The 17650-nt window shown below is 37.1% G+C and overlaps 1 protein-coding gene across 11 annotated transcripts in view; it reads left to right on the top strand.

Moving 5' to 3' along the window:
- Positions 1–17650, top strand: part of PIP5K59B (Phosphatidylinositol 4-phosphate 5-kinase 59B) — a 153590-nt gene that overhangs the window by 76614 nt on the left and 59326 nt on the right. The gene's annotated exons all lie outside the window — the stretch shown is intronic.

The raw sequence follows: 17650 nt of genomic DNA, 5'->3' as shown, positions 1-17650 counted from the left end.
CAGTATATGGACCATAGCATGCTAAAATCACGAATGGCATCAAAATACGATTTTTAAAAATATTTAAGCATATGAAAAATCAAAATCCCTGTAGGTTTTTTTTTTACACGGTCCATATCCTCCGTGTAAAAAAAAAGTCCTGAGTGTATGTGTATGAAATCTAAAACTTAACTAGATTATTTCTTTTGAAACTTATCTCAGGATATGTTTGCACACTTCCCAATCCTTGATCTTTTCAGCATGTCTTCAGAATTACTTTTAGTTTGAGGATTCCCCTCAATGATCTTATGATTATGTCCGGTAATCCCTAGAAAGTTACAACAAAAAAGGATATTTTTGTGCATATCAGTTTAGGAATATCTGCCACCTAACTCTTGAAATGTACGCTATAATATTTGCATGCATTAATAATTCTCGCGAAGAATTGCTTTCATTTCTCTCCATTTTATTCATAACAATTTGCTTGGAATATTCCTCAAAATATCGTGGTATGCCATCTAAAATTGAGAAAATGTTATCCCTACGTCAGAATTCCATTAAAATTTTCCTCTGAATTTCCTTGAAATTCTTCTTGAGGATTATCTCTTGGAATACTCTTAAAACTCTCCTTAGAATTCATTTGGAAATTTGTTTTGAATCTCCTGGAACACTACTCAGAGGTTCTTTAAAAATATGCTCAAAATTTCCAGCCAAATCCCCCCAAACTTCTCCGGAATTCTATTGAAACTATCTTCAAACTAGCCTAAAATTCTGCAAAGATTTTTTAAATGTAATAAGAATCAGTTTCTCTTGGATTAATTGCCATTTCAGGAAATGCTTATCACATTTAACATTATTGCGTGCCTCAGTGTTCTAGATGCCCTTCCACAGTTATGAATTGAGAGCTTTCGTTGCCTGCACCACTTTTGCATTAGTATAATTATGTGGCAAGTACCATCATACGCCCAGGGAATTTGGGATCAATCACTGCCTCTTATATGGAAGTGATACAACCTCCATCGATCGAGAACTGGTCACCCAAGTAACCAAAAGTTCCGCATTCAACCATAAAAATCACTTCCAAGTTCCGTAAAGTTCAAATAAATTTCCGACAGAACTTTCAAGCCACATGAAGCAATCCGCACAAGTCTTTATTAGTAACAACATATAATGTACGTAAATATGAAATGATCAGTGGCCCGAATAAATCATAATTGTTTTATTTATGCAGTGCATCAACATTCTATCCAAACATATAAAACATAATAATTAAAGGAGTAATTTCCTGGATTCGAACCCGTGTATTCGGCATGCGATCTACGAACGCTAACCACTGCGTCACAAGTGTGTTGCGGGCAAACACCAATTTAAAATTCATCAAGGTGTTGTGTTTCGTATTCAAGTCTGTCAGCTGTCACTGAAAACACCAACAGTAGGCGGGACAACAGCTCACTTTAATAAATCTCAGATGACGCAGCGGTTCGTGCTGGAGCTCTCACGCTGAAGGACTGGGTTTAATTCCTCAGGCAGCTCCAATTCTACTACTTTTTTTTTTTTTTTTTTTTTTTTAACTCTTTATTTGTTCCAAATTCAAAATAAATTACATTTCATTTTTAACCTAGGTGCTCCAGTTACTACAGTAACTTACCAGCCTTAATTGTTATGATATATATCTAAGTGTTTTTACATTGTTCCTGCCTTGGCAATTCAGTATTTTAAACAGGTTTTTTAAACCTGCATGTCAGTATAACAATTGATAGCTTAAAACTAAATAACTAAAACTAAATCTTATCTAAGTATAAAGGGAATTAATCGTTGCAATTGAGGATTGTAACGATTTTTGCCGGAAATTATTAATTATTTTGTTGGACATTTGTGCTAAAGTCTCAACATTCGAAATTCTATGTACTTCGGCAGTACTGTACCAGGGAGGCAACTTCAAAATCATCTTCAGAATTTTGTTCTGAATCCTTTGAAGTGCTTTTTTCCTGGTAGTGCAACAACTAGACCATATTGGCACAGCGTAAAGCATGGCCGGTCTAAAAACTTGTTTAAATATTAGAAGTTTATTCGTCAGGCAAAGTTTGGATTTCCTGTTTATAAGAGGATACAAACATTTTATATATTTGTTACATTTGGCTTGAATGCCCTCAATGTGATCTTTAAAAGTTAATTTTTGGTCAAGTATTAATCCAAGATATTTCACTTGGTTTGACCAGGAAATTGGAACTCCGTTCATAGTGACTATGTGACTACTACTAGGTTTCAAAAACGAAGCTCTAGGCTTGTGTGGAAATATTATAAGTTGAGTTTTGGAAGCGTTGGGAGAAATCTTCCATTTTTGTAAATAAGAAGAGAAAATATCTAAACTTTTCTGCAGTCTGCTGCAAATAACACGAAGACTTTTTCCTTTAGCGGAAATGCCTGTGTCATCAGCGAACAAAGATTTATGGCAACCCTGAGGCAAATCAGGGAGGTCCGAAGTGAAAATGTTATACAATATAGGCCCAAGAATGCTACCCTGAGGAACTCCGGCTCTAACAGGTAGTCGATTAGATTTGGAATTTTGATAATTAACCTGCAGAGTTCTGTCAGTTAAATAATTTTGAACTAATTTCATAATATAAAGTGGAAAATTAAACTTTTTCAATTTAGCAATCAAACCTTCATGCCAAACACTGTCGAATGCTTTTTCTATGTCTAGAAGAGCAACTCCAGTTGAGTGGCCTTCAGATTTGTTTGAACGAATTAAATTGGTAACTCTCAAGAGTTGATGAGTAGTTGAATGCCCATGGCGAAATCCAAACTGCTCATCTGCAAAAATTGAGTTCGTGTTGATGTGAAGCATCATTCTATTCAAAATTATTTTTTCAAAAAGTTTACTTATTGAAGAAAGCAAACTTATTGGACGGTAGCTAGAAGCTTCAGCTGGATTTTTATCCGGCTTCAAAATTGGAACAACTTTTGCATTTTTCCATTTATCAGGAAAGTATGCCAAATAGAAACATCTGTTAAATAATTTTACCAGGAAAGACAAGGTACTCTCTGGGAGTTTTTTGATGAGGATATAGAAAATTCCATCATCACCTGGAGCTTTCATATTTTGAAATTTTTTGGTTATAGACCTTACTTCGTCCAAATCAGTCCCCCAGGAATCATCAAAAATATTTTCCCGAGAGAAAATATTCAGATAATCCCGAGCAACCTGATTCTCAATAGGACTAGTAAGACCCAAACTGAAATTATGGGAACTCTCGAATTGCTTAGCAAGATTCTGAGCTTTTTCCAAATTTGTGATCAAAATTTTACCACCTTCTTTAAGCGCTGGAATTGGCTTTTGAGGTTTTTTCAAAATTTTTGTGAGTTTCCAAAAGGGTTTGGAACTCGGGTCTAATTTAGAAACATTATTTTCAAAAGTTTTGTTCCTCAGGGCAGAGAATCGCTTTTTAATTTGTTTTTGCAAATCCCGCCAGATAACTTTCATGGCAGGATCGCGTGTTCTTTGAAATTGTCTCCTACGGACATTTTTAAGACGGATCAAGAGCTGAAGATCATCGTCTATTATAATTGAATCGAATTTAACCTCGCATTTTGGTACTGAGGCAGCTCTTGCTTCAACTATAGAAGTAGTCAGAGATTCAAGAGCATAATTAATTTCATCTTTGGTTTGCAAAGGAATGTTTGGATCGAAGTTATATTCCATAAATGTTCTATATTGCTCCCAATCAGCTCTATGGTAATTGAAAGTAGAGCTGTTGGGATTACAAATTATTTCTTGGGATATTTCAAAAGTTACTGGAAGGTGATCGGAACCGAAGTCAGCATGGGTAACCAGTTGGCTACAAAGTTGACATGAATCAGTTAAGACTAAATCAATAGTGGAGGGATTTCTTGCAGAAGAAAAGCATGTTGGGCTGTTTGGATATTGAATAGTGTAATAACCTGCAGAACAATCATCAAACAGAATATTACCATTGGAATTGCTTTGAGCATTATTCCATGAGCGGTGTTTTGCATTAAAATCACCAATAATGAAGAATTTAGACCTATGACGGGTAAGTTTCTGGAGGTCACCCTTGAGAAAATTCTTTTGCTGGCCTACGCATTGGAATGGCAAATAGGCAGCTATAAACGTAAGTTGTCCAAATTTTGTTTCAACAGAAACTCCCAAAGTTTCAAAAACTTTGGTTTCAAATGAAGAAAGAATTTTATGCTTGATTCGTCTATGAATAATGATGGCAACGCCACCACAGGGTCCATCAAGACGATCATTTCTATAAATCAAGTAATTTGCGTCCTTCTTAACCTTATGGTCAGGTTTAAGGAACGTTTCAGTTATAACGGCAATATGCACGTTATGAACTCTCAAAAAATTAAATAGCTCGTCTTCATTATCTTTAAGAGATCGAGCATTCCAATTTAAAATGTTTAATGCTTTAAAATCCATTACTGAATTTTAAAGTCATGACAATATTATTAGCAAATTTTACTCCAGTTTGAATAGCATCAAACATGGAGTTAGATTTAAGCATATCAGAAATCATGTCAATTAATGAATTCTGTAAAAATTCCATTTTAGGGGCAGTAATGCTTCCTAAGTCAAAATTGTCAAAATTTCCGTTAGAACGTTGGTTAGTATTTTGATTTCTACCCGCTGCAATAGCAGCATAGGTAGCTCCATTAACTCGCTGAACATTGTTAGCAGCGAGGGGAGTAGGTACAGATGAAACATTTGAAGCAGGGGTGATATTTGTACCTACGGGTACGAATGTAGAATTTGTTCCTCGCTGACCGTTGTTAACAGCAGAGGAATTTGTACCTGGTCGGAAACGTGGAGCGTTTCTTACCTGTCGGTTAGAACGAGATTGTAGGATCGCTTTGCGAGTCTTACATTCCCAAAAATTGGATTTGTGGTTTTCACCACAATTTGAACATTTAAATTTCTTAGGATCTTCCTTCACAGGACAGTCGTCCTTTGCGTGAGAGGAATCACCACAATTCATGCATTTAGCTGGCATGTAGCAATTTTTAGTTCCGTGACCCCATCCCTGGCACTTACGGCACTGAGTGAGGTTTTGGAAATTTCCTCCAGTCTTCCTGAAGTGTTCCCACTTCACTCGGACATGGAGCATAAGGCTAGCTTTTTCTAAGGCCTTAAGGTTGTTTAGTTCACTAGACTTGAAGTGAACTAAATAAAAATCATTAGAAATCCCGTTGCGCGAATCGCCAGGACGGGATTTCATTTTCATTTTGATTACTTGGAGAGGCACAACTCCAAGTAATTTTACCAGTTCATCTTTGATCTGATCCAGGGATTCACCACTGGGCAGTCCTTTCATGACAACCTTGAACACACGTTCAGTTTTGGTGTCGTAAGTAAAAAATTTGTGCTTCTTCTCAGTAAGATACTTGAGAAGACATTTAAATCCGTCCAAGGTTTCAGCCAATACACGGCATTCACCCCGACGTCCAATTTGTAGTGAAAACTTAACTTTCACGAAATTCAAAAGTTCCATGCGAAGAGCATGGAAATCGGTAGTGGTTATCACAATAGGGGGAATCTTTTCCTTCTTGGCATTAAGCCGGGAAAGTTTACTAGAATTTTTCTTGGATGATGGATCATTCTCATCATCCGTGAGCAAATCAAATTGATTACTCAAATTAATTTCTTCAGAAGGGGGGTCAAGAGTTTGCCCCTTTCTTTTACGTTTAGGCGCCATGGCGGCAGTAAATTTTTTATCCAAATCGACTTCCAAGCAGATTACTATAAGAATCTGAAGGATCGAAGAGGAATTTTCCAAATCGATATCCAAGAAGGATTACCTCGGGTAGGGTCCAAACAAGGATCGAAGAGGAATAAGAGGAGTTGAACAAGGTAGAAAATTTTTACAGGTTGAGCACTGAAAAGTGCTGTTTAAATTTGTTGTAGCTTTAGGTAGTAGTAACACTTCCTTAAGCAAAAAGCAAATAGATCCGCACGGCAAGAGAGCACGATGCGGACTGGCCAATTCTACTACTAATGTTCATAAATCAATACACATTAATACCTGCCTTAAGAAATAACTTTCATAAAAGTGCGAACTAAATATAGAATTGGTGTAGAGGACAAAAACCTTTTTTAATTTATTTTCTTAAAGTTCCGTTTAAGTTCCGCCAGAAGCTGCTTAGAATGCTCTTCAATTATGATAACGGAACTTGCAAGTTCTTATAACGATTTAAAAATGAGGCTGCTTAGAATTCTATAGACCACCTCCAACCAAGCTGCTTAAGCCACAAATAGCCTTTTATCAGAACTTTTGGTTACTTGGGCACGTTGTTTGGAAGTAGTTTAGAAATGCTATCTAGCGGAACAAAATAAATAATTCAAAAGCGAGTAATTGTAGTAACCTTGTATTTTCGGCAAGGTTGTACTTAACTTGTACTAAACTGCTATTCAAAATATAACTTTGCTATCGTGTATTTTCCTGATTGTAATCAACGTAGTAAAACTGCATTTTTCTTTGTGTACAGGGTGATGCAGAATAACTGTCTCCGATTTCACAAATATGCAATTCTCAATGGGTAAAATAGGTATATGTTCAAGTATTTTTGCTTGAAAGTGTGTACAAATATCAGTTTGTATTGATAGTTTGATTTGAAATTTCATTCGTTTCAAGCACTCATGGACGTGAAAATTCAGCATAACATAAATCTGTATAAATTCGTGTGTTATCTTTTGGAAACTGAAATCTCTTCGAAAGAATGAAACATTTATTTTTCGCATCATTATAGAGGTAAAAAGAAACCGTCCGTGGAAAATCCGTTAAATAGCAGAACTAGGATGCATCGCCAGTACACCAAAAGTGTTGGAACTAAAACGTGCGTGCCAGCTGTGGTTCGTTTTCGTGACAAATGTGGCTTGTATTAAAGGTAAAGGGAGAGAGATTTGAATTAAAATATGCTAAGATGAAGGTTATATATTTAGTATATCTGGAATATACTGATATCGAAAAATCATGCAAGCGTTGAATCGTTATGACCGTTTTTAAAAGTGACAGTTATTTCGAATCACCCTGTAGTGATTCCAATTCACTCACCCCTCAACAGTGATTAAATACTCTTTGGTTACCTATTCCGACGCTAAGTGGTATGTTGAGCATGTTGTTTTTCCCGGAGAATGAAGGAGACTCCACCCCAAGCAGCACACGTTCATCACAATAAGCTTCTTCCATTTGATTATCTCACGAAGAAATTTCAGTAACTTGTTTTGAGGAATTCATAATTTTACATAAAATTCGTAGACCGTTTTAATGAGCTTTTAGATGCGCTCTTCTTCTACGTAGACAGTCGTCCATACTAATTTTAGAAAATTTGCATGAACCACAAAAAATTGCCATCCCAAGACTCACCCCCACGTGTTTACGTGATTTATGAGCGTAAATTTCTTAGGATTCTTAGGATTCAGAGCTTCTTTTTCGACATGCCCAACGTTCATTACGGGCTGAAAGAAAATTGAATCAGCCTTTTGTTAGAAACTCAAAAATAGAAGCAATAGTTTACTGAAATCCCAAGAATCTCGTCATGCAGTTCCTAGAATCTTGTTCGGAATTTAGGATTCTTGTAAAGGTAAAATTCTATTGATTTCGTTTGTGGCATACGATGAATTTGACAGCATGTTTCGCGGAACTGTTGTTTCATTCAAAAATCATGGAAAGGTGCATACCACCCTTCCCCATTTTTTCGCCTTTCTTCGACATGCCTGAACAGCTTGGACCACACCGTCGCCATCCAAGTCCTTCTGTATACAGAACAGCCGGCAGTACCCGACTTCAGAAGGAACAACAACAAGATGATGGATGCTCATTGCTCATTCAAAAGAGCGAAAATGGAAGATAATAGAAGCTCTTTGAAGCTTACTTGTCGCTTTTTCCTCCATTTGGAGGGCGTAGTTTTATCTGCCCGGAGCGTTAGTGCACTTAACCGGTGCAAGTGAAATATGCAGGGCTGTGATGTCGAGCGGATTACCACCATGCTCAGCGGAGTAGAACGAAAACATCCTTCCACAGCCACCATCATAGCCGTCGTCGAGAGTTAGAAGCATCAGACAAATACCAAATCCTCCATGTTTTCCCCCGTCTATAGAGGTTTTCCGATTCATACAGTTGTCATTCGAAAGCACTTGAGTGTTGCAATTCTATGAAATGAAAAATCAGTGGGTAGCCATTCTACGCGTAGATTGAGTTTGGACAAATCCGCCGAGAGATCCATCTCGGGTACTTAAGTATTCCTTTCAAAAAATGAACGAAAGGTAGCTACGTAACAACCGTAATAAATATCCCGCGGGGAAAGCAATCTTTGATTCCCACCAAACCACCCACATCTCGGAACATGTGTTTTCGGGGGGCACAAAAGAGACCCGGTGGATCAATTTGAAATTCTATTACATGGCAGACCGAAATGAAAAAGCTTTCACCGCAATTGTCGGTGGCACAGCTTTTGCTCCTTTTTATCGCTGTGAAAAAGTGGTTCGGTGGGATTCGGAGAATGCGAAACGTTAAATGCGTCTAGTCTTATGAATTCTTAAAGACGGCGCTTCTATTTGCAAGCAATATATATGTTTCAGGAAATCTGGATAAGCGCTCCCAGCGCTTACCGGCTTATGCAGATTCTACTGTCGGTTGTTTCCAATAGCATTCGAACACCGGGGGAATCTCAGCTACTGTGTGTATCGAAATCAATATGGGTTTCTATTTATTAGATCATTATGGTCTCGTCTAACTAATCGCCCGGACAGGATTATGGAATGACTGCGGACAACCAGGTCGTAGAAAGATGGCAAATAGTAAACAGCAAAACAGAATCGATGCTGCTAGTGGAATGGGAAACCGTTCCAATCGGTTGTGTTTCTCCAATCGTACACCCAACGGGGAATTGTAAGATTCTATTACAGATTTGCAAGAAAAGTATGCAGAATTGGCAATGGCAGTTGTTTAAATAATAGAAAATCTTCTCATGAAGGTTTTAAACAAAAATGTGCATTTTGGAAAAACTTGCTCGTCCATTGCCAGAACTGCCATTACATTTGCTGTATGAAACATATGCAAAGGATATAATAAATCCTACCTTACATTAGATGTAAGAGAAATTTGTTTTGCGTGTAGAGAGTTATACAAGTTTTCAAACACACAATCTGCTATCCTAACCCATATTGCGCGGAACGACTGCTGTTGCGTTTGATTTTTATGGTTATTGGATTCTAGCTATCTGCTGGTTCTGCTGTTTCCATTTGATAAAGCGCGGCGAGTGAGCAGTTGGTGGTTTTCAGGGTTCTATTGGGTGGAAAGTCATCTGTTAAACGGTGGAAAATAACTTTGGATCATCTAGTGGTGTAGTAGTGGTGAGACTCTGATGAAACTGTGGACGAGCCTTGGTTTATTGCAGACTTTTTTTTTCTCGTTTTTGCTGACAGTTTCAAATGAAATCAAATGATGATTCTTAGTTAGTAGGATTTTTACGATTTCTTTATACAATTGTGTATGAAGGTACGTAGGTCAAAATCATTTGAGACCTAAAACAATGTTTAGTAAACAAAAAAGGTCAACTTGAGCAATTATGAATCCCAGTTGTAATTTATTGTAATTCTAGATTATATTGTAAGCTAGTTGCATGTGTGATTCTCTGAACCTATTTGTGGATTCACTGCAAGGTGGGTTCTTCTGAAATTCAAATCGACAATTGGATAAGAAATAGGATTTTGAGGAAAACTGAAGTTAAATAATCTGCAACCTACCTATTTGATACATGTCTTGGGAATATCCCTATCCTTTGCTTAGTGCAAGTCTTATTGTTCTTCATTACTATGAAGAAGTGAATAAGTTTTCATTTTCTATACTGTTATCATTCTTTCTACTCTTCTCACATTCAATTGCGATATTCCGCTGATTACACCCTCAGAAGAATAATGCACCTCTTCAAAACCGTGCCCTCTCATCAATCAAAATTGGTTTCCATAGTGACAAAAACAAGCGATTATCGGATATTTAACCATGCATCGGAACCTTCCAATTTCAATGTCCTTAATGACATCTGAATTTCTTACCTTTTAATTTATTCCCTGGGCCCACTAAAATTAGCTTCTCAAATCTGTTCTGAATGTGTTCAGGAACTTGAATTAGTGCTTCTTCTGATTCGCTATTGAAGTACTAGAAGACATACTCCCAAAGCTCGCTTAACTTACTTTGGAAGGACTCATATGCCCCTTGAATCTCTTAAGATTTTCAAAAGACCTTTGAACATGCTTTTGAAGACCTTCTGATCTATCCTCTCATTTCATCGGATTTACCCGAAAGAACATTGAATCTTTAACAATTCAATTTCTCTAGAGGTATCATTTTAGTGCTTTTGATTTGAAGTCTGTTGGATTTGCCTTGGAAGTCCTGTGGATTTTTCCATTAATTTCCGGAATTAATGTTTTAAGTCTTAGAACTTATCATTAATCCATCAGATATGCTCTGGGATTCCCTAGTCTTCCGAATAATCCACCTGAATGTCCTCTGGGCTTGTCCCGGAAGAGCTGGTTGAAGTAGGTTTACCCATATTCTTCTTCAATTGCGTTCGGAATGGGTCTGTTAGTGATCCGGCTTTCTGAATTTTCAAGACTTACGCTAGAGCAAGTTATCTAGAACATCACTGGATTTGCTTTGGATATCCTCTGTACTTTACTTGTCAAATCATTGACAGGATTTGCCTCGAGGATCTCCTTGGCTTAAATTGGCGTAGCTAATGTGGGTGCCTAGGGTGGCTGGCTTTCTCCAGAATGATCTAGGGCCCTTAAGAATTTTTTAAAGATTTATTTAAATTAAATTGTTGGTATTAGAATCTAAAAAAAAATCTGGATCTGGATCATTCTGGAAGAGGCCAGGCACCCTAGGTACCTTCATAAGCTACGCCAAGTAATGGTTTAGCGTTAAGGTACTCTGAAGTTTTCCGAACCTCGGTCTCTCAAGTCCTCAGAATTGATTGTTGAGGTGTTCCAGAGTTTCTCGTTTGGCCATCAATATTGTTGTTCTTCTTTCGTCTTACCCGGGAGATTATCTGGTTATCGTTTTTTTTTTAATTTGTTACTTTCCTTTAGTCTATTGAACTAGCTTCGGATGTACAGTCGACCAGCCCTGTCTAGACTTGCTCTTTAGGAAGATACCCATTGCATTACTCTTTCCACCGCTGGCACTCTATTTCGCCTTTTACAGCTAATCAACGGCAATACCTGTGTTTGTAAGTTCTGACGAGGCCTGTATAAGGCTAGAAGGGAAACTTATTAGGCATATTGGTTACTCGGGTTTCTCTGAATCCACTTTTCAAGTCCTCTCAATATACCATTACTATCGATAAGCTTTGTCCTAGGGTCCTGGTACTCCTCTGAACTAGACTACACGAGACCTCTAGAGTCATCCGGACATACCTTTGGAGTCGTAAGTTTGTGCCCTATAAGTGCTCTGAGATTATTTGAACTTTTCAGAACTTACTCTTGATGGTTTCTTGACCCAAGGATCAATAGGTTTTGATTTTGGTCCCAAACAACTTGTCACGATGAAGGTCACAAGTTCCAATCTCATGCCCGGACAACTCAAGAAAGGGTTATTCATGGCATTAGCACACTTAATATCACTGTTAACGTTTGCAATGCAAATTCCCATTAAAGACGATAACGCCATTATCAACCCTGGACGAATGATATAAAAGTGTTAAAATGTGTATAATAGGGGAAATGGATGTAATGTCAGCCCAAATGCCCCTAATTTGGGCCCATACATAAATTCAACAATCGACTAATTTTTCAATATCAACCAAAAATATCCATTAGTACCGTCTCAATGACGCGTTCATCTAGATAACACTGATAAATAGCAGATTTTTAGCGCAGAGCTTATATTCATATGTCAACATTAGAGCCATTTCTCCTACATAAAACAAAACAAACAGCGTTGGTGGTTAAGGGGTAAGCGTGTCTACTCAAGTGGGTCTGGCTTGAATCCCAGCCGAGGTCGTTGAGATTATCCGAAGCTATCGTGAAAAAATGTCAATTCTGTCAAAAGTAAATTTGACCAGATGGTATTAGGTCAATTGTCAATTGTTCTCTGAGTTTTCTAAAATCGAAATACAAAGAATTAAAAGAAATCTATAAACAAAAAATTAAATCGGAGTAATTGAATTGGGTTTGATTTAATATTGTGAAGTTTTCATAAAGCTCAACATATATAAAATAACAAATAATCATTTTAGAAACTACCAGTTTCTATAATTGTCCAGCTTTAATTAAAATTTAAAGTTTTATTATTTTTATTAAAGTTTTATGATAAAAGATCGCTCGGAATTTTCAGATCCCCGAGAAATTTAAGAATAGGGAGAACTCACACGCACTGGTTTAGAACTTGATGTTCCAGAAATTCCCAGAGCGTTGGAAATCTTTGTAATTCCTGGCAGTTCTTGGAGTTGCAGGGACTGCTTAAACATTCGAAACTTCAGAAATACTTGGAAACCATTGCTAACTTCGGAAATTGCTGGTGCTTTGCACAGCAAAAATAAATTTTAATATTACATCCAAGAGGATGCACTTCAGTCTTGTCGAAAATCTCATGTAATTTTTATGACTTGCATGTAAATAAACAAATGCAGTAAAAGCAGCGTAATGTCAGTTTATGCACTGTATTAGATGTTAATTTTTTCCTTTCTGGAAAGTAATATTACACCATATTTTCGAAACGTTTGAAGTGTATCCACTTTGGTATGATATTAAAATTATTTTTATGCTGTGTAGGATCCTTTAAGAAGCTCCCGACACTCTAGCTGCAAGAACTTAAATCCCTAAGTGTGGCAAAACTTCCAGTACTTTTGAATCTCTAGGAACAGCAGGATTTCAGGAAACGTTTGGCACTGTTAGAGCTTCAGCTACAGGACATAACGGTTCTCCAGACCTGTTTGAAATTCGTGAGTTTTCAGAAACCCACACATAAAGGATCTTTCTGCAAGGCCATGTACCTTAAAAAATCTATAATTTTTATGGTTGTTTTTAAATCTGTGATCGCAAAAAAAAATCAAAACCTGGCAAACCTTCGTTTCAAAATCATGCAAATTTTGTAATGTTGGAATATTTTTTTTTTCCAAGGTCCTGGATCTTGAACATTATTCGAGCTTTTAGAATGTGGAAAAATAATTCCTCTGATTTTTTTGTGTTTTCCGCAGTCTTGAAGAGTCATCTTTGCTCAAAATATCTTCGTTTTAATTTATTTAAAATCAAATTAGTCAATGAATTTTTCTGTTCTACTTTTAGGCAAATGACCCATACCGTTCAATATCTTTATAAAACATCTATGATTCTGAAAGTCAAACGAATTTTGCAGAAGTAGAAAACCTTTTGAAATGTAGGCATACCATTTTTTTGGCGTAGACTACGTCTTACGCCTTACGGGGGTACATCAAAAATCTTAAATTGCGACCGTCATGAAAAGGTGTTAGATTTTAAACGCTTATAACTTGGTCATTTATACATGAAATATTATTCCAAGTACACCAATCGACAGGAAATAATTCAACAAATCTGGCAAAATATATTTTTAGTTCAAATAAAAGGTGATTTTATGATTTTCAGCAGTTACTTTTTTCCTGGAAATTATTGTTGAAAAAACTACAATTAAATAAATATAGTTTTATTCCGCTAATTTTTTACCCGCTTTACTTCCACTGCCCAAAGAGCTGAAAAATTCACGAGCATGCCGTGCATTTTGATAATATTCGATTTATGACTTACCTCTCACAGTTACTAAATAGTGTGCCTGACCAGTGTTTAAACATGTTTTCCTTTGACTATATGTTTTGTATTACTTCTGCGTGAAGTCAACGATTTACATAGTTGAAGATGCTAATTTCAAATAACAGACTAAAGTGGTAATTTTTATACAATAGATGAGGAGATGAAAGTATAGAGTTGATGGTTCCGTTAGAGTACGGCAGTGTGAAAACTGTATATAGAGAGTAGAAAGTAAGCAAGGACAATTTTGAGGAAGGTACAAATCGGTTTGATCATCTCTCTTTACCAAACTCCTCTGTGGTGAGAGGTATTCCCGGGACGATTTGCACCTTCCGAAAGTTGTCCTAGCTCGCTTTCGACTCTCTATATACAATTTTCACACTACCGTACTCTAACGGAACTATCAACTCTATACTTTCATCTCCTCATCTATCGTATAAAAATTACCACTTTAGTCTGCATCTTCAACTACATTTTTTCCTTTTTCAATCTGTATTTTTAGTGTTAAAAATCTTTTTAATCTGTATCTGGCTGGCAATTTTTTAAAATAATCTATATAATTTCTTTAATAAGATCTTAGTGCGGATTTTCGGTAATCTCCCTTGAGTTTATTCAAAGTTTAAAAAGAGTTTGTTCAAAGTTTAGAATCTTGAAAAAAGATTTAAGTTTGCTTTCGAAAGAGATAATCTATTTGGAACATCTCGAAACCCTGAATCTTGAATTTTTAAAGTGATTTGTATGTTTCTATAAGTCTAAAAACACAAAAATTCAAGTCCCAGTAGTAAGCAACAAACCCGTCTGTAAAATAGAAGGGACTTTGGATGGTAATCTAAATGCATGTAACGTCCCCTTAATGCTAAAACTAGATAACTTGAAATTTGACAATTTTGTGATGATTATACTAAAATATTCTTCTTCTCAAGCCCTATAACATATCAAAAGGTCGTCAAAATACGGAATCAAACAAAACAGTTATTTATATTTTTCAAAAGTAGGCATCTCATTTTAGAACAACGGTATTGTGTGCAACAACTAGGTAACTCGATATAATCTAGTTTGTTTCTATGCGATTCGACCACCATACTTGCCTCAATCGAGTTTGTCAAGCACAGTGTTCTGTGAACATAGCAAATATTTTTTTGCAGTCAGAAGGAAAGTGAGAAATCAAAATTAGTCCTCACCCATGACACATTGTAAGTTCTATCGAGGTTTTAAGTAATTTTACAAGTCTTAATCATGGCCTAGAGAACCCCAATAAAACCAAATATGTTACTTGGTCAATTTGATCCTAAAGCTTACGTTTCCGACAATATTTTATGTTTTCTAACTCCGTTTCCATTGATTTCAACTTGCGCTATCTCAGAACATGCCGCCACAGAAAATGTTTAAAGGGTGATACGGTCAAAATTTGGTCAATATCAACTTGACGTATTTCTTTCAATTTTGCATTTAAAAAACCTGAACACCCCTCATTTTGAAGGTGTGTGTGTGTAGAATGTTGCTCCTATTTTGATTTTGGAATTCACTCTTCAGTTGTCAAAATGCCGTCCAAGCAAGAAGAGCAGCGTATCAAAATTTTGCTCGCGCATCGCGAAAATCCGAGCTACTCGCACGCAAAGTTGGCAAAATCGCTAAAAGTTGCCAAATCAACCGTTACAAATGTAATTAAAGTGTTTGGGGAACGTTTGTCGACAGCCAGGAAGTCTGGATCGGGGGGAAATCGAAAACCGGAAGCCGCTGAGACGACAAAGAGAGTTGCCGGTAGTTTCAAGCGAAACCCTAACCTCTCTCTCCGAGATGCCGCAAATAAGCTGGGTGTATCGTCTACAACCGTGCATCGAGCCAAAAAACGAGCCGGACTATCGACTTACAAGAAGGTAGTGACTCCAAATCGCGATGATAAACAAAATACGACGGCCAAAGCGCGATCCCGGAGGCTGTACACGACGATGCTGACGAAGTTTGACTGCGTGGTAATGGACGACGAAACCTACGTCAAAGCCGACTACAAGCAGCTTCCGGGACAGGAGTTTTATACGGCAAAAGGAAGGGGAAAGGTAGCAGATGTTTTCAAGCACATGAAACTGTCAAAGTTCGCAAAGAAATATCTGGTTTGGCAAGCCATCTGTACCTGTGGCTTGAAAAGCAGCATTTTCATAGCTTCCGGGACTGTCAACCAAGAAATTTACGTGAAAGAGTGTTTGAATAAACGTCTGCTGCCTTTCCTGAAGAAACACGGTTGTTCCGTACTGTTTTGGCCGGATTTGGCATCTTGCCATTACGGTAAAAAGGCCATGGAGTGGTACGCCGCCAACAACGTGCAGGTGGTTCCCAAGGACAAGAACCCTCCCAACACGCCAGAGCTCCGCCCAATTGAGAAATACTGGGCTATTGTCAAGCGGAACCTAAAGAAGACCGAAAAAACTGCTAAGGGCGAGCAGCAGTTCAAGGCAAAACTGGCTTTCTGCGGCGAAGAAGGTGGACAAGGTGGCTGTACAAAATCTGATGGCAGGGGTCAAGCGTAAGGCCCGGCAATTCGGATTTGGAAAAGCGGAAGCCTAACTGAATATTTTCCCTGAATTTTATACTAATTGAACTTGAAAAAGAAATTTAATTTGATTTTTTAAATAAACGATTTCACCGATTTACACGCGTTTTCCCTTGACCAAATTTTGACCGTATCACCCTTTAGTTTTTTTTGTGCTACAATTAGGTAACTAGGTGATTTTTATGTGAAAATGTGAAACTCGATCATACCGAGGAATAGGATAGTTATGTCATATTAATACAATGTGACAATCTGTTTTCAAGGTATTTCGAACTTAATGCCATCGTCTTGAAAACAAGTGGAATTTTCAAACTTGTTTTTCATGAGAGTTCAAATTTTGAGTTACCAAGTTGTAGCATTAAGGGAAAATATGCACCTGAACGAAACTGTATCTACTATTTTCAATTAGTACAATATTGCACAGGAGTGCTTGCGTGATATGAACCGGTGTTCTAGAAATACTTCATTGAAGTAAAAAAAGCGATTAATGCGAAATATATGCAACAGTGAAAATCAATGCTATTTCTCAACATATGGCTGCAAAATGCATGCGTAATTCCCGACCCAAGACCGCTGCAGAGCGAGCTCGGTGTCATCGGGCCAATATGAAAACAGGATGGGACGCTGGAGAAGGTCCTTCAACTCGAGGCAGGAAATTCAAATTATATAATTCGACACGTAATTATAATGCTTATTATCAAAACATTTAACAGGTGGAGAACCTGTATACGAGCTTCTGCTCTGATTTTGAAATTCAATAATCCCCCTAATTTTCAATTAATGTTGTACTAAGCTCCTGCTTATTGACAACCAATCGTTTCATTTGAGAAAAGCAGTACCGTCCCGTAGCCTCACTTTTTACCTGTGCATCAACTTTCAAAACCAGATTTAATGCCATATTCATACTAGAATCGGTTGAAAAATACATTTAATCTTCTTGTTTACTCGATATCTATCCATTGCAAGCAATATTTTGACAATTGTTTATGTTTTGAGAGTTGGTGCACAGGTAGATTGAGGTTAAAGAAGGCCACTGGAGAAAAGTCACAGTATTGTATAAATAGAAGAGAAAGGGGCATAATTAGCACCCTTTTCCATTTCTATTGACATGCACAGGACTGTGAGTTAAGTGACTTGGTCACTTTTTTCAAGCCAGTCACTAAAAAGTCTCCTTTTTTAAGGCTAAGTCACTAAAGTAACTTTTTCTTTTAATCAGTCACTATTTTAAACTTTTTTTAACGTGAATTTATTTCAAGAGTGATCACTCTTCTTGTAGTGTGTAGGATAGGCCTACATTTTGTTCTTATTTTTGAACAATTTGAAATTGACGGTCTTGT

Source organism: Ochlerotatus camptorhynchus, unplaced genomic scaffold (assembly GCF_037179485.1).
Source record: "Ochlerotatus camptorhynchus isolate MF236.1 unplaced genomic scaffold, CSIRO-AGI_Acam_v1.1 ptg000211l, whole genome shotgun sequence".
NCBI classification, from domain to species: Eukaryota; Metazoa; Arthropoda; class Insecta; order Diptera; family Culicidae; genus Ochlerotatus; species Ochlerotatus camptorhynchus.
This window is presented reverse-complemented; position numbering and strand designations above follow the sequence as displayed.